Consider the following 21849-nt stretch of genomic DNA (forward strand, 5'->3'; position numbering starts at 1 on the left):
GTGAGTGTCTGAATTACCCCCTGAAGCATTTCATCAATATCATTCATCTGGGGGGATCGCTGTGCTTGTACAGTCAGTAGATGAGTTTGCCTGTCCTCTCTCCCTCTGTCACTCCCATCATTCATCCTCCCCTCTTGTCTGTCTCATGCTTTCTTGAGATAATCTCATTGAGCTCACATTTTCATGAAGATTGAGCTCCGGCTCTTTCTTCTTTTATTTTGAGCTCGTAAGAGGTTTTTTTGATACGTTTTTAAAAGAAAAGTGTTCTAATGGGAGAGCAGTGAAAGATTCTCACTGTGCCTTTGAGAGTCCTGCAGGGAGAATACACAAGTGCTGTAAAACAAAAGCCATCCATCAGATCAATGCTCTCACGTTTACTGTGCATTGACAGATTCTGGTGAAGGACGTGGGGTTTGTGCTCAGTCTGTTGAAACTGAAAATGATAGTGCATTCATTAGCACTGACTCAGTTATCAGATGAGAAACACATGCCTGAGCTGCGATTCAGGCTGGGAGCAGCTGTGTCGGACGTCTCCAGACTAAATCTATCCAGCTGGGGGGGAGTTACATTATGTGTGTGTGTGTGTGTAAATGTGTCACACCTGAACATGGCCGAACAGACGGCCCATCATCATCAATTACAGGACATTATGTCCTTGCCCCTGTGAGCCGTCTTAATGTGCAGCTCCTGGCCACATGCACACCTCCGTGCACTGATCACCTCTGTGTGCATGCATGTGCACGTATACAACCTTTACGATTACACACATTCGGCACATGTGAGCTCATGCGGTGTTCACTACAGATGTGCTGAGGCCACAATGTCAGACCGAGACTTCAGATTGACCTCCTGGACCGGAGCTACACGGTGATTAGTGGACCCGACAGATTGGAAACCATCTTCAAGGTCTTCATCACTCAACCTGGGGCTTATGGGACATTGCCTGTCACTGTCATTACTGCTAGATGATAGAATGAATGGACATTGATGATCTCCAGCAGGTAGTTGTGTGATAGATGGGCAGACGTTTTGGTGGCGAGGTGCAAGAAGACAACAGGAGTGAAGATGTAGGTGTAACTTGGCTGTACTGCTCCCTCAAATCTTTCCTTTTCTCATGAAACACACACACACACACACACACACACACACACACACACACACACACACACACACACACACACACACACACTGAGATTAAGCTCAAGAAGCTCTTATTACATTCAGCTCCTCATTTGGGGAGTTAATTAATACTGACCCAACATTAAACCTGAGCTAATGGTCTCTGCTGATGGATTTAAATCACAGCAGCAGAATTTCTGCTGATATGATGCAGATGTTCGCATCAGCATTATATTCACAATCTTGTAGAATAAATACTCTGTTGTTGAACTATTCTACCTCGGATTTATCCTCCTCTTGTCGTGTGTCAGTCAGAGCGATGGGGAGGAGGAGGAGGAGGAGGAAGGTTTTGAAAGACTGGGAGGCAAAATATTATTTTGGACCCTCCTTGCAGAAAGAGTTGAGTAGCTTTTAAGTCCAAAGTATTTTTGTTGCATTGGTGCGTGTTGTTGGGCGTGACACTTTGTTGGTTTGCTCATGTGTGCTAATTGGAGGAGAAGTGATTCTCAAAGCAGCTAAGATGCATTCCCTGCAGCTTCAGCTCCTGCCTGTGTCGCCTCCATCCCTTCAAATTGAGCTTTTGGTCATTGTTGGGGTCTGACAAGGAGGGATCTCTCATGTACGCAAAGACGGGTAGACAGTGAGAGAGAAAAACAGGGTGAGGTTGAAATCATTCTCTGTGAGGTAATTTCCTTGTGGCCGCTGGTCAGAGAGAGAGAGAGAGCACTCAGAACTCTATGAAAGCCTACCCAGCCATCAGGACTCAGATTAGCCTGCTCTGCTCCTCAAAGGGCTGTAATGCACATTTCAAAGTAAGTGCAGGGAGAACAACATCCTTACCCAGCCCTGGGTGTGCCAACTGAACCATCATGAATGTGGTAATAGGCCTCGTGTGAAAGAAGCGAGGACTCCAGTTGGTAAGTCGCTCTGGGGATTCAGTGGTGTCATTGAATGCGGTCCAGCAGGTAGGGGCTTGTTGGATATCACATATAATCCAATCCAACTGGGACTTTCTAATGGAGTTCCTCGCAGCATCATATATGATGCTACCACTGACGTCAGCCGGTGCAGGGGCCGAGTGAGCTCCTGTCGATCAGCCCCAATTCATTCTTTATGAGCTGAACGCTTCCTGTGGAGCAGCGGGCTGAAGCCGAGAGCCGGGTGGTCCATGGATCAGCTTTTTGATACGTCTTTGCTCGGCAGGAGGGATCTCGAGGAACTCACATCTTGGGAAGAAATCATTTCCTCATCATGGTTACTCACTGGGCTATATAATACACAAAAACATACATTCCCGTCCAAGTTAGATCAATTCTGTACATTTCACCAGAAAGGTTTCCATCGTAGACATTGTGTATGAGGATGGATGGCACGTCTCCACTTCCTTCCACAAATAAAGCAAAAATATCCCCAATACCAACGCTGCCATCTTGCACATTTGGAGTCTGTGCAGTAACGATCATGGAACCATCTTTGAGAAACATTTATTTGCTTTGAGTTTGGTCCATGTCCAATCTGCTAACATAGAGGAGGTACGATGCATGACCTGTGGTGCAGCTAGACACCAATTAACGACTAGAACAGCTGTATCTGACCTGGACACTGACCAGTCCCATGAGCATTTGTGCTCATACTATCCAATCAGGGCCACCGACTCAGTGAATGCAACAAGATTTAATGGGTGTATTGTAAATAGTAAAATCTGTGTACTATATTGTCATTAAGATAAACAGATTCATTGATTTATGCTTAAGAGTCCAAGTGTCTACTCCAATTGATTAAGCCATTAATCACAGTTCTGTGATGTGTGCAGGAGATGTTGTTAAGTACCAATCTGAGGATTCAAAACCGGGTGGAAATGTACGGCGCTCAAAACAGATCCTGCAGAAAAAGAGAGGATAAATCAGATTAAACAGTTTCAACACAGTCCTGATCGGGCAGATTAGGTGAGATTTTCTATCCAGTCGGTTCTTTCTTTTTAATGAGATTGTGAAAGTTTAATGTAAGAAATGAGAAAACATCAGCGGCTGTGGTTTGCTTCAGGTGTCTTTGCCATTATAAATCATATGCCAATCAAAATTGCATGAAAAACACTGTGGCCTCCACACCTGGATGGAGCTCTGGACAATTACAGCTCAGATGTCCGTGCTCTGTAGCTGAAAGATTAGTTAGTGCACCGTGAATTATACAATTCAGACTTCCCGTTTATTTTGTACTGAACCTAATTTATATAATGGCTTCATGATGAGCAACATGTTTCAACCACATCTTCCAAATTCCTTGATGTCTCTTCTGTGATTACAGTCCCATTTGTTAGAAACCAGGCAGAATGAGAAACCAGTAAACCACCCATTTGTGTTAAAAGGCGACGTTTGGATCTGATCAAACTGGTCGGGTATCAGACAATCACCAGTCACATCACTGGACTATAGCAAATATCAGTCTTATGCGACTGACCCAGACCCAGAGGTGTTTTGTTCCCGGCCGCTGAGGCTCCTGACGCCAGCTGTGGATTCACTGTGACCTTTCAGCGCTGCAGGAGGTGGTTTTTGTCCTCCTTCTCTTTTGGGGTTGAAATCTTCTGCCTCCTTTTAGTATGTCATTCTTTTTTTTCCCTCCCCCAAGGATGTTAAGGTTTCACCAGCGTCTTTTTGTTTTCAGCAGGATCACATAAAAGACTACTAACAGATTTCAACAAAACTTCAGGAAAGAATAAGACTTGCAAGGATCCACGGACAGTGTTGGGGAGTAACGGAATACATGTAACGGCGTTACGTATTTAGAATACAAATTATGAGTAACTGTATTCCGTTACAGTTACAAATTAAATAGATGGTATTCAGAATACAGTTACATTGTTGAAATCAGTGGATTACATGACGGTACTTCTCTGTTTCACGAGTTTAATCACTGTCTCGTAAATCCACCGGAGGCAAAGCCCCCAGGAAGCAGCTGGAGACCAGGGCTGCCGTAAGAGCGCCCGGGCCCCCGGCGGCGTGAAGGAGCCTCACCGCGACCGGCTCGGGACCGTTACAGGCCCGGGACCGAGGCTCTGAGAGAGTTCCGTCGCTACCAGAAATCTACGGAGCTGCTGATCCGCAAGCTGCCCTTCCAGCGCCTGGTGAGAGAAGACCGACCTGCGCTTCCAGAGCACCGCTGTCATGGCTCTGCAGGAGACCAGCGAGGCACGCAGGGTTCACACCGGACGCTGAAGCGACGCTAAAATAATATCACCCGTTGACCCAGTAGTATAAAAGCATATGGTCACTTGTTGCTCCAACATTAATTGCAACAGCGTCCCAATTTAACGTCATCCATCTTCAAGAACTTCTCCGCTGTTTGCTCCGTTCAATGTCGGGTGTCGAGGGTAAATGACGTATTCTCCGCCCCCCCGCCCCCCTCTCTTTTTATCTTTATGACTGCTTGTGTGTCTGTATGGAGGGGGGCATTTAATAATGTGATCGGTCAAATTGGTAAATTTAAAACTCCAGGACAACAGAAGGGGAATACAAACTATGGGATGCATGCTTTATCATTTATATCATATAAAATATGTCATCAATATCGTTTAAAATCATTTTTCAGTGTGTTTCCTGGAGCGATACGCTCGCGTCAAGCGCAAAAAATAGACTCGACGCCGAAACGATCGCTGCACGGAGCGAGGCAGCCTTGGCGCAGGGCGGGGCTTCAGCCTCCGGTGGGACCGGCACAGAGGTGGGAGTGGATGGGAGCCGGACATCCAGCTGGCCCGACGCATCGGCGGAGAGAGAGTTTAAACTGCTGCTGCTCCACTGACTATAACAACGCCGCAATCATACACTTAAAAAATGCAATACAAACCGGAAGTATTCCAAGTATTCAGAATACGTTACTCAGATTAGTTAATGTAATGGAATACGTTACAGATTACATTTTTGTGCATGTATTCTGTATTCTGTAACGGAATACGTTTTGACAGTATCCTTCCCAACACTGTCCACGGATTCACTTTCTTTCACGTATGCCCTCCTCCAAGTGCCATGGTAGTTTTGAATATGTGATATGCCTTTTAAAGGTTCAGTGTGCGTGTGATAATAATCACGGAGCACCAGGCTGAAACCACTGAGGGAAAAACAAAACATTGAAATCAGTTAAGTGAGTCTGAGTCACAGTCGCCATCTACTGAAAAGAGACCAGAGCTGCAGACTCCTCAGCTCGCCTGTGACGTCTCATTGACTCGTGTCCATCAGGAGCTTGTGAGCAATCTGGGATCAGTTGAACCTTGTATTCATAACCTGGTCTGCGGCTTCACGCCAAGTACGTCCTCGCTGAGAGGCTTTGTGTGAAATGTCTGGTATTTAAATGGCGTCGTTGCACATCAACCAAACGACTGAGTAGCTCCTCATTATTCTGTCTCCTGTCTTTCCATTTTTACAGTCAGAGCTTCCAAAGGACATCATCAATCTCAAAGCTCCGTCAGCACTGAACGTCTGCTGGGGAAATAATTCAGCCATGGAGCAGAAGACAAATGAGGTGAGTGAAACACTGATATGCAAAACACCGGAGTCATTCTGGCCGTGTCTAACACGAGCATCCATCTCTGCAGAGTTCCAACACCACCTCTCCTCAGAAGCACATGAAGAACAGGTCCAAATCAACGGAGGAGATGCAGCAGTCTAAGAAGGTGAGCAGCGGCCCGACGTCCAAACATCCAGAGTATCTCTCGCCTCTGATCCGATCTTTATTCTGACTGTCCTGTGTAATCTCACAGGCCTTTTCCTCACAAAAATCCCTCCCAGGCAGACCAGAGCTGGACAACGTGAAGGTGAGCGTATGTCAGTGCTCGAGAAGTTTCTATTCTCCTGCCTGGCTTCCCTATGTATAGTTGAGTCCTCCGAGAAAGTTTTGTAATTATCACTTTTGCCAAGGAGGTTAGGTTTTCATCTGCGATTGTTTGTTAGGTAGCAGGATGACGCAACAACTCCAGAATAGATTACAAGGAAACTTGTGGTATGGCTCAGGGGAAACATCTTTCAATTTTGGTTTGGATCTGGATCAGGGGACGTAGCCAGGAAATTCTTTTCACTTTCTTTGAAATTGAGAGATAAGACCTTTTTCCACATTTTCGTTGATTTCTCAGAGAATAGTTAATGACTTTTGGATTTAAAAAACATCTGGCATGATTAGGGGACGGATGAGTTTGTGCCATTCTGGTTAATTGCTATTATTATACATGCATAAACACACATGTTCCCTGTGTTGCAGGAGTGTCCCGATGGCTCTGACACACCCTCGTCCTCCACCGAAGAAAGTGATAAATAAAAGGGATCAGTAGGACGATAAAGCTACAAGATCATCACACAACAACATGATACACGTATACAAATGTAAATAATGTGCACAAGGAAACATTCAAAATATTGAGGATAATAGTGACCTACATTAGAAAATCCAGGAAGTGAAGATTTGATAAAGGAAACTGTAACAGAAATAGTAAATTGAACAAACACAAAAACGATCCGAGACAATCGCATGTAAACAAGCCATGATGATACTGTCTTCATTGTACTGTCAGTGTCGTATACAAACCACATTGAATGTGTTTTGAGAATAAAAATGATTCCTCATCTGTTCTCACTCACACCAGGAATAAACTACTGCAAAACTCAAAATACTGAAAGTGTCTAAGTGAAAGAGCATCATTTTGTGATGTGAAACTGACAAAACCACATCCTGCTGTGTGAATGTGTGTGTGTTCACAACAGCACTTTATTCAGAAAAGACAACATAAGAAGATTATAAAAAATTATAATCCAGTGTTTGATAAAAAACTATAAAATAAGGGACGTGTCGAAAACGGACAAGATTTTTATTTGAGAACTTTATTTTTCCTTCATCTCCTTCATTTCACGACCCCATCAGATAAACCCACTGCTCATGAAAACTCTACATAAATGAGTTCAATTGCTTCATCTGTAGCAGCAACAAAAACATGTTTAAACACCGATGCTTCTGATTATTGATCTAATGAGGTCATATACAATCAAACATCAGAAGGATCAAATCAGTTATTTTATAACTTTTTTTTTAACATTGTTTTATCATTACTTTTATACCTGATTATATGTTGATAGCAACACACATAACTTAAACACAACATTCATTAAAGATCCAGTGTGTAAGATTTAGGTGAAAAGGATCTATTGGCAGAAATTGAACATAAAATAATCCTAGTGATGTTTCCACTAGTTTGTTGCATCTAAATTGTACAAATTGTTGTTGACACACTGAACCTATAAGACACCATGGAGGAAATGATGACACTGCCCTGTAGCGCCTCCTAGAGGTCGTAATCTCAAACTGAGCCAATGAGAGATCTGCTTAACGATTAGCTCAGGAAACAAAACCTCAGAAAAAGAAGATTGATGTTAGATTTAGTTTCGAAAATGTGTTTTTCTGAAAGAGATTAAATAAGTGAAAAAGATTTCGATTCTCCTCAAGGGTGAAGCAGTTTTTTAATACTGTTAGACAAACTCAAGAAACTTCAAAACAATATCAGGTAATGCGGTTGGATAAAAGTATGTTTGGCAGCTCAATTTTTGTTTAAAATACATATACTTGTACCTATTATGTGAAAACTATTTTTTGTATCAAAATATTTATTTCCAAATTGCCACATCTTTGCACCAAAGCCAAAGAGCTGGAGTTTCCTGACATCATTACTTTACCTCCAAACCCCCTTTCATACACAATAATAAACTGCAGCTCGTTGTACGTGCATCACTCGCCACAGGTCCAGGGATAACAAACCGACATGTCCCTCTGATCCCCTTCCCTTGATTAACAGACTGGAAAGCTTAATGAAAGCATCATCTGGCATTCCGCAGTGTAAGATTAACACAGGATAACACTGCTCTCTGGGGGATGGGTGAGGGGGCGGACAGGACTAACGCTGCGCACTTACAGTACGTCGATTGGCAGGTGTCCTGAGAGAGAGGGTGACCTGCTGACCTCTGCCTGGTTGATCCCCATGGCTGCACAGTGGCAGCGCCTTGACCTGCACATCTGGAGCTGGGATCAGCAGCAGCAGCATGGAGGTCCAGAGCCCGGCCACAGATCTATGCACTGCCTTGTGTGTGTGTGTGTTTAATTGATTACATGTGTTTTTCCATATGTGAGTGTGCATCTCTTTTTATCTTTCCCACTTCTTAATGCTGCACCAAATCTCAAGGATTTCTGTGTTCGCCATCCCTGACAGCAGCAGCAGCAGCAACAACAACAACAACAACAACAACAACAACAACAACAACAACAACACGGCCGTTTTATCCCTCTCTGGCTCCCAGCTCTCGTAGTTGTTTGGGCAGTAACAGCTCAGTCGGGGGGGGGTCATTAAGTTCTGCTCCTCTGAGTTCATGGATGCAAGAGCGAGGTCAGCAGTTTTTGCCGATTTGGTTGGTTGAGAGAACTGCTGATCCGATAGAACCTTAGCCCGTCTAATTATAAACAAGTGATCCACAACCCAGGCCGTCGATGCTTGGGTTGGGTTCTCCTCTGAGGAGGAGATCGCTTGTGAGCGGGGGGGGGTGCAAGGAAATGTGTGTACGTGCGTGTTATGAGGATCTTTGCAAAATCTCCCTCATAGTTATTTCCAATCGCAACATGCTTGAGTCCTGGCAGGGCGGCTAAGCACCAGATCTTCCTGCATAAGTCCAGCAGATCACACACCGTACATGTCTGAAATACTTCCACCGACTTATCTCGAGTAAGAAATGATCATTTAATGCTCCGGCGTTTTTACCTTTTGCCGGGGAGACAGTATGGGATAAAGACGCCTGTGTGAGAAGCAGGGCAGAAATGATGCATTCTTCCAACACCTCCCACTAGATGTCAGATTTCTCCTGCTCATAAATGTGAAAGTCTATAAGACTGAAACAACAGGGGTCATTAATCACAGAACACAGGCCTCTGCACCCTGGAATCTTTATCCAGCCCCAGATCAGGTGAAAAATAGCCAATTGTGTAAACATCATTCATCAGCTAATACACAACGTGATCTCTCAACTTTATGCATCATTAAGTTACCGGGTTTGTGTTGCTGATTAACTCTGAGGCGTCTGTTGATCGGGCAGGTTAATAGACGAGGGATGAGGTGTCCTCCTGACACTTCCAGCTTATTTAAAGATAATTTACACTTCCATGCTTTTTCTGTCCAGGGGCTCACACACAACACCTCACACAAGGTAAGAATAAACTACGCTGAATATACCACAATCTTCTATTCCTGATAAATGGTTATTTGTGCTAATATCTTGTGTCCAAAGCCACTATCATCGTCATTGAAGCTTTCTGTTACCACTAAATAATGAATTGTTTCTCGTATACATATACATCCTTCATTAATCCTTTGTTTTTCACTACTTCAAAAAAAATCTCATTCATGATGTTGATGCATGAAGCAGACAGAAACACGTCAAAGTTACAAAGTAGAGCCAGAACAGAGAGAGGGGCAGATGACAAACAGATGAGCGTGGGGCAGGTGGATTAGAGGACAACGTTCAGTTCACACACACACACACACACACACACACACACACACACACACACACACACACACACACACACACACACACACACACACACACACACACACACACACACACACACACACACACACACACACACACACACACACACACACACACACACAAACAAACACACAGAGTTTATTCAGCTGCAGTCTGTGGGACGTATAGACAGATGCACATATGCTCCCAGCGCCTCTGGGCACATGAGAACCTGCAGGGAGGATGCCGCGCACAAAGAGAACACTGCAGTAGCTGTAATTACTATAATCTCGCCCGCTGTAATTACTGAACTCACTTCCCTCCTCTTTGCATTTAAGAGACACATTAGTGCTCCCTCCTCCGCTGGAGTCCCCAAAACATGTGAAAAGTGGATGACATGAAAAGGGGGAGAAAAGAGAGTCTCTTTAAGCCAAGAGCGTGACAACCTTTGATGGGGAGTTTGCTGCTCGGTAGACGGCGGATCGTCCCTTTAGTCCCCCGGGGAGATGACTCGCAGCTGCAGGAAATGGGGGACGAGACGAGTTTCACGGATGCTGATGTTCCCTTATTGATTCTGACAAGGCCTTCATCTGCTGAGAGTCTGACCTCAAATCAGAGACAGCTGCCAATTCCAAAACACACGCCAGCTACCTTCTCTCTCCTCTGATTGCTTGCCTGTTGGCTCATACACAGACGTGTCGGTCTCATTTGTTTCTCTTACTGCTGCGGCCGCCTGATAAACACATTCACTCTCACACTTGCTCCCTGTGCAGGGGAGTCATCGTGTGACTTTAACGACAATGCACGTCTCCACAGGATTCAAAGCACCATGTCCATAACTTTTGTGACCTATGGATGGAGCACAGGCTCGTCCACCCGGGGAACCGATTTGTTTCTGTTTGATTGAATCTCTGAAACGTTTCCCGAGTGATTCTCCCACACATGCGAATGTGCTCTTCTTCTTTGTTGTTAGAGATGAGATTACCCGGCGCTCGGCTCTCCTCGGAGCCCAAACTCCTCCTGGAGGAGGACAGGGAGTCTGGCCTCTGCTCCACCCTTGACCTCAGCGGCGCTTTAGAGGGCTGCAGCCAACATACAGATCACCACTCAAACAAACCCTCACCTCCACGGGCTGACACGCTGCCCTCGGAGAAAGGTACGGAGGGGCATGGGGAGGAGAATCACACACTCATCATGGAGGCAGTGGCTCTGATCTCTTTTAAAAGGCAAATAATAACTCTAGGGGCTGCAGCTCGTGTTTGTTAGATAAGGACATGCTCAAACGACACATAAAACCAGTAGGATCTGGGCAATAAAAGCAAACTCCTGCAGTGTTTGGCTGCGTATGGGTAATGTAATGTGTTGTGCGGCTTCACTCTCGTCATGTTCAAATTGCTCTCTGAGGCTATTTCTCTCATCATCAAATCTAAAAAAAGGGCACAAAAACAACAAAAGGATAGTTCTGTGTTGCCGCCAGAAACCAACCGTTTTTTTTTTAGTTATCTTTGATACGTTTGTTGAAAATAGGTCAGCTCAGCTCTCACATTGTGAGCCCAACCATCTCCCTGCTCCTTGTTTGTTTTGCCCAGCTACGCTCGGCCAGCTCCTTCTCGGTCTGTCCAAGATCCCGCTCCTCCTCCTCTTCCTCCTCTTCCTCTTTGTTTGCTCCCTGGACACGCTGAGCTCTGCCTTCCAGTTAGCAGAGGGTAAGTACTCTGACCCTCACTGCCCCCTCAGCAGGTTGATAGTGAGTCAGCCGGTTGATGTCTGTTAAATAAATGACTCACTGCAGAAGGGTTCACACTGTCCTACTGGGCCCCTGCTGTATAATTTACTTCACCGTTTTAGTCTGGTGACCTTTTTAGATTTCGAGAAACGAGTGGCTGGTCTCTTGTTTTACATTGCTCCTGGCATCCCTGTCGTGTATGAGACCAGCGTGCTTCTATGTGTGTGTGTGTGTGTGTGTGTGTGTGTGTGTGTGTGTGTGTGTGTGTGTGTGTGTGTGTGTGTGTGTGTGTGTGTGTGTGTGTATGTGGGCAGCATGTTTAACCAGGTAAAGTGGCGGGCGACATTTTCCAGGACAACGCGGTGCTGTCCAACCCCGTGGCAGGGCTGGTGGCGAGCATCTTGGTTACTGTGCTGGTTCAGAGCTCATCAACATCCACCTCTATTATCGTCAGTCTGGTGGCCTCTGGACGTGAGTAGGCACATACAAGTGTCTGTGTGTCTCTGTTTGTGTGTGTGTGTGTGTGTGTGTGTGTGTGTGTGTGTGTGTGTGTGTGTAAGCATCCTGCAGCATGAGTTTTAAACAAGAATCATCCAGGCTCAGTTATGAGTTATAAAGCCTCTGCAAAGACGCAGACAAACAGAGACGCAGCAGTGAAGACCGAAAAGACAGGAGACTCCCATGGTGCATCTGTGGCAATTACAAATAGATCTAATTAATTTGTGGTTTATGGTTTTAATCTGAGTCTTCTGGCTCCCAGCACAATTTCATTCTGTGCTCCCTCTGGAGGATACAGAAAATGATGCTATCACTTTGCTGCTCAGCTTTAAGGAACAAGTTATTGAATGTAGCTCATTGAACACATTGATATAAGCAAATGAATTTGTATAAGTACTGTTAAAGATGCAGCTCTGTTTATTTACATGTACTCAAATGTACTCAAGCAGTCAAGAGGAGCAAACCAGCAGGTGAGGAGCCCAGAACGGCTTTTTTTCATTCCACAGGATGAAGCTAATGCCAATATCATTGTGTACTAATCACGTCAACATTGCTTTTTCATTAAGCAATTTCTTGAGTTCCCAGCTCGGTCATTGCCCCAAAGCCCCAAACTGTTCAGAGACAAGATCTTAAAAAAAAACAAAAAACGACCAATTGGCTGCAAATTAACTAACTTTAGGTCGCTACTCTTTTTCCCCCCCGGAGAACAATATTCTATTTTGCTTGAAGAAAGCTTAGACCTGTAAGTTGCATATTTATTATCAGTGTTATTAAATATAAGTTGTATTTCTCTAAAAAAATAATTCATATGTGCTTAAGTTGCATCGCCACTCTCTGGGAACCCAGGAACACGGTTTCTAATAACCTTACTAACTACTCTTGTGAGTATGTCCGGTAGGAGGATGTCAAACTACAGCAATTTGTCTCTCATTGATTATTTAATAGAATATCATAGAGTAGAATATAACAGAATATAATAGAATAAAACAGAATTGTCTATTAAAGTGGAAAAGTGTCTTTGGCATCCAATAAAAAAGCAACAACATGAGGGAAGGCAATCATAAAAATATAGTAACAGTGGTAGACAGTCATAAAAACAAACGACAACATAAAAACATTGACGGATGATTTGTTCTGGATGACAGTGGAGTGCTATGGGACATAATAAGCCACATTGGGTTCATAAGCGACAGAGAAAATACTTTGTGGAAATATATTTTATTAGTTTATACCTTTTAAGAATTTTTGGGCAATAAGGAAATATATCTATAGCTTGCATTATCCATTAGATTTAAAACAATTATTGAATCTTTCCTTTTTCTTTGACCTGAAAATGATCATCCGACAGTTTAGACAGATAATCAAATCCAACAGTCTCACACGCTGTGATCTTCCCCCCCCCCACAGTCGACAGTTTATAATGTCTCATCCGGCTTTATAAGGTCACGACCTGTCCATGCAGGTTTTTTCGATGTGGTTAAAGTGAATCATCAGTATGCCGGAGGAGTACACTGCCTCTGCAAAGCTTTTCTGTCGGAGAGCCAAGAGGGAAACAATAGGTAATTATCAAAGAGAGAAACATGCATAGCCGTGGATGTGTTTGAGTGTAAGTGTGTCCTCTGAGTCATTATCATTACAGACATTCTCTACAATCCACCCCCCTTCCTCTTGCAGAGTGCTAAGGCTAAGCTACCTCCACTCGTCTGCAAATCACAATCACACCAAAAAAACACTCATGGTGCATCTGAAATGTGGAAGATCATGTTTGGTGTTTAACTGCATGATGAATCATTTCCTTTCTCTTCATTTATCCTATCTCTCTCTGTGGTGTCACCTCGCAGTGTTGGAGGTGAGGTCGGCTGTTCCAGTCATCATGGGCTCCAACATCGGGACACCAGTCACAAACACCATAGTGGCCATGATGGAAGCAGCCGAGAGGGCCGAGTTTCAGCGGTGAGGGGAGGTGGAGAAGCTGAGGAGAAATTGAGATTGAAATGGAAAAGTGAAGAGGATAAGTGGGGACATGGAGGGACAAATGATAACAGTGATACAAGTGCTGGGGAGAAAGAACACCAGGTGAAGGAAAAACATTAAGAGCTATTTCTCTGCCTTTTCTCCAGCTTCCATTTGAGTCTAATTTATTTTAAAGTGACAATAATGCCACTGAATCACCTTGATCCCAAACCAGTGGCCATTTGGAATGAAGAGATGGCACCAAGCAGATGGCATGTTACTCAATCTGAATCTGGTTAAATATACAAGGTTTATTAATCCTTCATAACAGTCAAACATAGTAAAATGCTCTCACACACACACACACACACACACACACACACACACACACACACACACACACACACACACACACACACACACACACACACACACACACACACCACACACAGAGAGAGAGGGAGAGAGAGAGAGAGAGAGAGAGAGAGAGAGAGAGAGAGAGAGAGAGACACATCCCAAACAGTTAAGCTATGAAAAGCAGATTAGCAAGCAATCATTCAGAGTAGTTGATCATGCTGATGGCTGACCTTATCACAGAAAATGCTTGTGACCCTGTCTAGTGCCTTCGCTGGTGCCACAATCCACGACTGCTTCAACTGGCTGTCGGTGCTGGTCCTGCTGCCGCTGGAGGCGCTAAGCGGGTTCATGACCCGGCTGTCCCACCTGCTGGTCACCAGCTTCCAGCTCCGGCCTGGAGAGGACGCACCGGAGCTTCTCAAAGTCCTCACCGAGCCGGTCACCAGGCTCATCATTCAGGTACTGGATGCTGAACACTGTAGGTTAGCGTTAGCATTGAATTTGGGGAAGTTTACACTCATCGACCCCAGTCGAAGTTTATTCTACAAACTCATCAGTGTAATCTATAAAGATAATCCTTTTATATATAGCCTGTTAGATGATTGTGTTTTCACCCCTGTCAGTTTGCTTGTTGGCCGGTTGGTTAGTTGGATGGTTTGTTTGCTTGTTGGCAGGTTGGTTGGTTGGTTGGTTGGTTTGTCAACAGGTTCTTTGTTGGAAAGCTGGGAAATGGGAGAAGAAGGAACTTAAACTTTAAACTCTTCCTGAACGGTGTTTGTGATGTCATGAACTGCATTTTTTTCATTGGCTTAGCTACAGGACTTGATCGGATTTAAGGGGAATGTTGGGCCTTGGCAGAGGTATGAGCTACGCTGAATTCCATTCAGGTTTCCTTCCTTAAGCCCACTTATAATAATAAGGTCAATCACTTATGGTAGCTGCGGCTGGTAACATCTTCTAGTGACAGGTGTCATTTCAGATCACAAATTTGAAGTCATCACTTAGAAAAGACAAATTGCATTTGTCCATCTCTGACTCAACCAAGGGCCCATTGGTTTGATAACTGAAAATAATTAAAGCGCTAAATCTGCCAGAACATAAAACTTGACCGACATAACCACCAGCAAGAGGAGTGCAGCTCAGGAGGCAGCCAGGGTCTATGAGGTTAATGAGTTGAACCCAGGGCATCTGGTTAAAAAGAGTGAAGGATGTTATTTTGATCTTTTAACCTTTCCCCTCCTGTAACTTGAGAGCTGAACAAAATATTGTTGCTTCCATCCTCAGCTGGACGAGTGTGTGATCACAGGGACTGCCATGGGAAATGAGGACATGAGGACAGGAGCCTGGTGAAAGAATGGTGCCAGACCGACCTTGCTACGGTACTGACTCGCCCCCCACCACTGTCTGTCAGCATAGCGTGTGTCTGCTGCCAATTTTCATAATAGCTTCTTTCTTTCTTTCATCAGTCCACAGACAATGTGAGCACTGATAGCTGTGGTCGCAGCCCTGACTTGTCCATGCAGCCTGTCCATGTGACCCTCCCTCTTCATTATCATGATGTATTTTTTGATACGACACGATACGATTCGACATGATACGACAGGACACGATACGATACAATGTCGCCTTCGGCTTCATGTTGTGTTATCACTCATATTCCCAAGCTGTCAGTGGGGTAACATCCTGATGGTTGTTCACCCTATCACTCTGCAGGTAGGCATCTCTTTGTGTCCTCTGCTCCTGTCTGCTGCTCCTGGTCAAGCTGCTCAACACTCTCCTCAAAGGCCATGTGGCAAAGGTCATCCATAAGGTCATCAACACAGGTGGGCTTACATTGAGTTCAGTCATCATGGGCTATGATGTGTGGGGTAACATCCTGGTGGTGGTAGGTGCATAAGGTCATCAACACAGGTGGGCTTACATTGAGCTGCGGGAGATATTACTCAACCTGCATGTAGCAAATACAGAACTTGCCTGTAGGAAACCAAAAAAAGCCATTTGAGGCTGTTTGGATGCTGCATTCAGTTCATTTCCATCTCTCCGCTCTTTATCTCTGCAGACCTGCCTTATCCGTTGGGTTGGCTGATGGGATACGTGACCATGTGCGTGAGAGCTGCAGTGACGTTCCTGGTCCAGAGCAGCTTGGTCTTCCCTTCAGCCATGACTCCGCTCATAGGTGACACGACACAACACCATACGATTTAATACGATGCAATGTGACAAAATGCTGTCTGTGGCATCAAATATTTTTCTTGTATTGAAGTTGTAACTTGGGGTTTTTATTTTCAATTTCAAGCCTGTTGGTTTTCATATATAATTTATTTCAAACGAGATGATACAATTGTTTAGTTATTTGTTTTGATGCACACCAGGGATCTCAGATTTGATCTTGTCCGATTCACTGAACATTGACGACACGTTTCCACTTCTGCCCACTATCCACAAATGAAGCCAAATTATCACTGAACGGATACGGACGCAGCCATCTCACACCGATCACGTCTTTTGCAACCAAGGTTACCATGGAAAGAGGCGGGGTTTCTGACCTGTACCACAGCCAGGGCACGATCATAACACTTGGCTTCACTTTCGGGATCCGTCATCCATCCTTATATACGTCTGTGATTGACAATTATTCTCATGGGTGATCTGTCAAATACAAGGTTTAGTCGAACCCCTTCTTCTTCTCCAGTTTGTTGTTTTGGCAGCTCAGACAAATATGCTGTTTCTAATCCCAGTGTATGATCCCAGCATTTGTCCAGTCTGAGTGTTGTGAAGTTTCTTCTCATCCTGACCCCGTCGTTATCATGTCTCTGTTTCATTTGGTTCAAGTCTTCAGGGAGATTGTCTCCTGTGATGTCTCATTAAACCAGAGCTGCACTGTGCTGAGTGTCACAGCGGGTCAGCGCTGTGCAGAGGTGGCACATCAGTCATATCAATTGTCTGAACTCCGATTTGGGCAATTGATGTTTGAAATCACAGTCACTTCACATGTCATCGTGTTATGATTTTCAACAGCTCCGAGTTTTCGTTCTGTCAATCATTCCTGTAATCACCACTGTAATCGAGCACAGAGTCTGTGCTGTTGTTTTTATTACGGCTGGTTTCTGCTCCAAGCTTTAAGTTATGTGATCACAATCCCCAAACATTTGCTGCTACGGTGATAAATTAACAGTCCACTGACCAAAGGTTAACTCGATTGCTTTAGTCACGTATTTATCGGCTGATTAATATCCTTGTGCTCTCCTGCTTACCAGAAAATTCTCTGAAATCCTTTAATGACTAATAGCCCATTGATCAGCTGGAGTTGGGGCCAAATAAGGACATAATGCTGCTTAATTTCTCTGATTGAGTCTTGTGACGTTTGAAAGAGCAGGTTGCATAACCGGCACTGTATGCCTCTGGATAAATGAAGCATGTCAAATCAGAGCCATCAGCCTGCGACACAGCGATAAATGTGAGATGGGAATAATTTCTCATTCTAAACAGGAATAATTACCTGGTTAGAAATTAAGCTTAAAGGCAAGATCGCGTACACACGAAGGAGGATTTATGAAATAGAAAAAGGGATGTGTTTATTTCCCTCTGGATGTTGGCTTTACATCGTCTTCATCCCTCGCTCTCACCATGTCGTGCATTCTGCAATGAAAACAAACAGAGAACAGACTGAGAACGAACAGTTACTCCTGATTTCAGTACTTTTAGCTCCTCTGCCAGCATTAGAGAAAAGACAATTCATGAATATATTTTCCACTGATGTGACTCTCAGAGATGAGGAAGAACACAGACAGCGACACAACAATACAAATTCTAATACATAGATGATGATGAATGTGAAATAATGTTTGAATGCACATTTAAGAACATGGATTTAGGCTTACATGGGATCAGAAGGCAGGTAAGTGGAGACTTAACATACAACTGGAGCACCCACGTCCTTGTTGTCAAGGTCGTTCACATTAAGAAATATACCAGTAACTATAACTACGTTAGCATCCATACATTAGACATTAGACCCACTTCCTCCAAAAATAAATGATACCAAAATATCCTGATAATGTTCGCCACCATTTTTGGGTTCTGAGTCTGCCCAGTACCAGAAGAGGGATGGAGCCTTGGTCGCGAGGTCTCACTGATACAAGGCTCAAACAATTGCGAGTCCATCTGAGCTTGCAATCATGACGTTTCACCCTGTATTTACATCATCAACTAACTAATCAAAACCTAACCAACTGGGAAATGTTGCAATGTTACAGTGTGATGAGAAATAAGTTAAATGTTAGACATTTTCTTTTTTTTTTTGATCCGTGTCTCTTCTGCTAACATGGAGGTGAAGTTATTTAACCCCTTAAATGTGATCTTCTTTCAAACGATGTATTATAACCATTGTTTAAGTTATTTTTGTTTGTTTGTGTGGATGGCCTTTCAGTGTTCCCCAAGCATACAATTGTGTTTATGGTATAAATGCAGCAATGACTCTGATGATCATCCTTAAAACTTGTATACTTTATAAACTGTATAATTCCCTTTGTGTGTAGATTGCTCTGTGTCACCTCTTCTTCAACGTCTGTGGCATCCTGCTGTGGTTTCCTCTTCTCTTCATGCGTCTGCCGATAAGGATGGCTCGTGTCCTGGGTGATCGCACGGCCAAGTACCACTGGTTCCCTGTCTTGTACCTTCTCCTGTGCTTCTTACTCCTTCCCTCGCTGGTGCTGGGCCTCTCACTGACTGGCTGGCGAGTGATGGCTGGCGTTGGGACTCCTTTTCTGGGCGTGACCATCTTCATCGCCGTGTTAGATATGCTGCAGGCCCACAGTCCCCGTCTCCTGCCCGCTGAGCTGCAGAGTTGGGAGTTATGACAACCTCGTCCTGGATTACCTGGATGAGAGCAGACCAGGGGAACAGGTTCTTAAATTGAAAGGGCTGGAGAGATGCCACAGCAGTGCACTGTAGACGGACCAATAACAAAAGCCTAGTTTATGACCATTTTTGTCAAAATCATGGGAAAAGCTGATCATGGTACTGAAAAAAGCCATTTTATAATACTTTGGAAATAAAGCCATTTCTAATAAACGATTGACTAATCATTTTAGATATAACTTGTAAATACCAAAGTTTCATGAGTATGAGCTTTTACTTCAGAAAATGTAGCTCTGCAGCTCGAAGAGAGACCAAACAGTAATTTATTGGCAGTGGCTCTCATGGTCAGAGTCAGAATCAGGAAAGATTTAATGATGCCTGCAGGGAAATTACTTAATCACACTTACTCAACACATGACTGGTAAGAAATGTGAAATTAAAAACAACTATACACAATTAATGATATACACACAGTGAGTGAAGAGGACAAAAGGAACAAATGGGAAAGTGCAGGGCATATGACAACCGTCATATGCCCTGCACATCAGTCCATCTCCAGGGACTGAAGTCCCTGGAGATGGAGATGGAGATGGTGGAGACATACGCTGGGTTGCAGGGTGTCGCGGTGGCAGAGTGGACGATGCCACACAGAGCTGGTGATTTTGCAGATGTGTTTTAACATCTTTTTAAAAAGATGAAGATGATGAGTGCCTCACCTCACTTTTTTATTTGATGTTCTGGAGCTTTGAGTCATATCACATGATTTCCATTAACAAATAGAGCCATTTGCATTTTACGGAGCTCTTGCACGACTTTCAATTAATGTTCAATTTTCTTTTACCTGGTTCAAGCTTTTTCCACTGATAGCGATCATTAGTGGAAGCTCCAAAACAGCTATCAAATGGACATTAAGTTGTTTTTTTCCCACTCAACTGCTTTTATCAAGGTTCAAAATTACACACACACACAACATATAAATCAACATTCTCTAGAAACACTTTGATACTTGCATCGAGATCTGTTCTCAGTAAATCTGTCCCTAACAAGTAAACCATACACATTGCAGAAAATCAAGCACCATCCTGTAACAGCATTTAAAGACACACAAGCACACAATTTACATCGTTGCCATGGAACACTGGACTTTAATTTAAAAAATGAATAATATTGCAAATGTTGTGATGAAGGAAATATTATCAATATATTTAAATTCCGAAGGTGGGTGGTTTGATCCCTTTCCCAATCCCATTTGTTCTTGGGTAAGCATCCCATAGATGCACGGTATGAATGTGTGTGAATAGCAGAAAATTGTCCTGTAAAGTGCTTGGGTGGTCATCAAGACTAGAAAAGCTCTATATAAATAAAGTGCATTTTACATTTAGAGGACATTTTGAGAACCGCCACAAATTTTCTCCATTTGGAAGTTTGCAGAAGCCAATAATCAGTCGAGGATCTTATTCAGTGAATATCCAGTCATACGTCGGAAAGCTTCTGTGCAGAGTGAGAAATAACAGCTCTTACGTTTCCTAGAATTTGTTGTTTTCTGCTTCAGTCGAGAGCAGAGAGAGGGAACTGGACCCCAGCTCTGTTGTGAGCAAGACAGTCTCATACTATTTTGTACCTCGTTGACAAATGTTTGATTGTTATGTTAAAAGACTATGTACTCACTTGTTATATAATCGTTTGTGGGCGACTGAATAAACGCAGATGCTGAGCATTCAAAGAATCGTCACGTTAGTTACTTCATGTGATCCACGACGGAGTGTATGAATGTGCTGTAGCCTGTGTGTGTGCACGCTCGCCGAAGTGGGTGAGTGTGTGCGCTCGGGAGGTGTTGTTGTTGAACGTGTGAATAATATGAGCCGCTTTCGCTTTTGCACGGTGACAATTGATCATGCGTTGAAGAAACGTTGACTCTCTCCATACTGAGGAGGGGATGAGAGAAGAAGAAGAAGACTCCTTTGGTCTCACTGCGAAAGTGACAGACAGAAGAATGACACTTTCAACAAAGAGGATGAAAGTGAACGTAAACTGAATAACAACACTGTCTGCTGGTGAAATTACAGTTTTCTGTTTGTAGCTGTCAGACAGGAACTTCCATCCTGCTTTGTAACACTTTTTATTTTTGTGCCCATTCAAAGACCTTTAATCTGCAAACGTACACTTTTGTTTCAACAGAAGCGTCCGTCTCTCATCATACTCCTCTGATCCTGCCGTGGCCTTTAATGTTGTGGTGTTGTAAATGAGATGCAACCATCTCCCTCATGAGACGTGGCAGTGTGGACAGGGTTTGCATCATCCTGCTGAATCTCATGTGGACCTGGGAGGCTTTTCCAGAGCAGTGTGCGAAAAAATAGGAGCGAGAAACTACCGTGAAATTCACTCCTTGCAAAAAAATAAATCACCCGATGCACAGTCCTCGAGCTGAAGTGATGATTATCACTAGTGTGGGTGCAGTTTGGATCAGTCGGATCCAGCAGGGTTGGGTCACAGTCCTGCCAGACCCTTGTGTCCTGGCAAACAGGGGAGATATGGAGCTGCCAATGGAGGCCCTTGAACTGCTGTCGTCATTTTTATTCTGTCTCTACGTAATTTTATTAATCAATCTCGACTCTTTAATGCCTTTTATCCCTCTGACTCACATTCATTGTGCCTCTCTGTGCAGGTGTTCAGGAGTTGTGTGTGTTTTGGCTCAACCTCTTAACACTTCAAAGTAATTTGTCTCTCTCATTTAGATGCAGCTTGGGTCGTGTAGAGCTAAAAGCCAGACACATACTTCAATGACTTATT

General features: G+C 43.9%; 1 pseudogene; it reads left to right on the forward strand.

Annotated features, from left to right (window-relative positions):
• The first annotated feature begins 5610 nt into the window (after nt 1-5610).
• LOC133011452 (sodium-dependent phosphate transport protein 2A-like) lies at nt 5611-19152 on the forward strand (annotated as a pseudogene).
• Nucleotides 19153-21849: the final 2697 nt, after the last annotated feature.

The sequence above is a fragment of the Limanda limanda genome, chromosome 10, assembly GCF_963576545.1.
Source record: "Limanda limanda chromosome 10, fLimLim1.1, whole genome shotgun sequence".
In the NCBI taxonomy this organism is placed as follows: Eukaryota; Metazoa; Chordata; class Actinopteri; order Pleuronectiformes; family Pleuronectidae; genus Limanda; species Limanda limanda.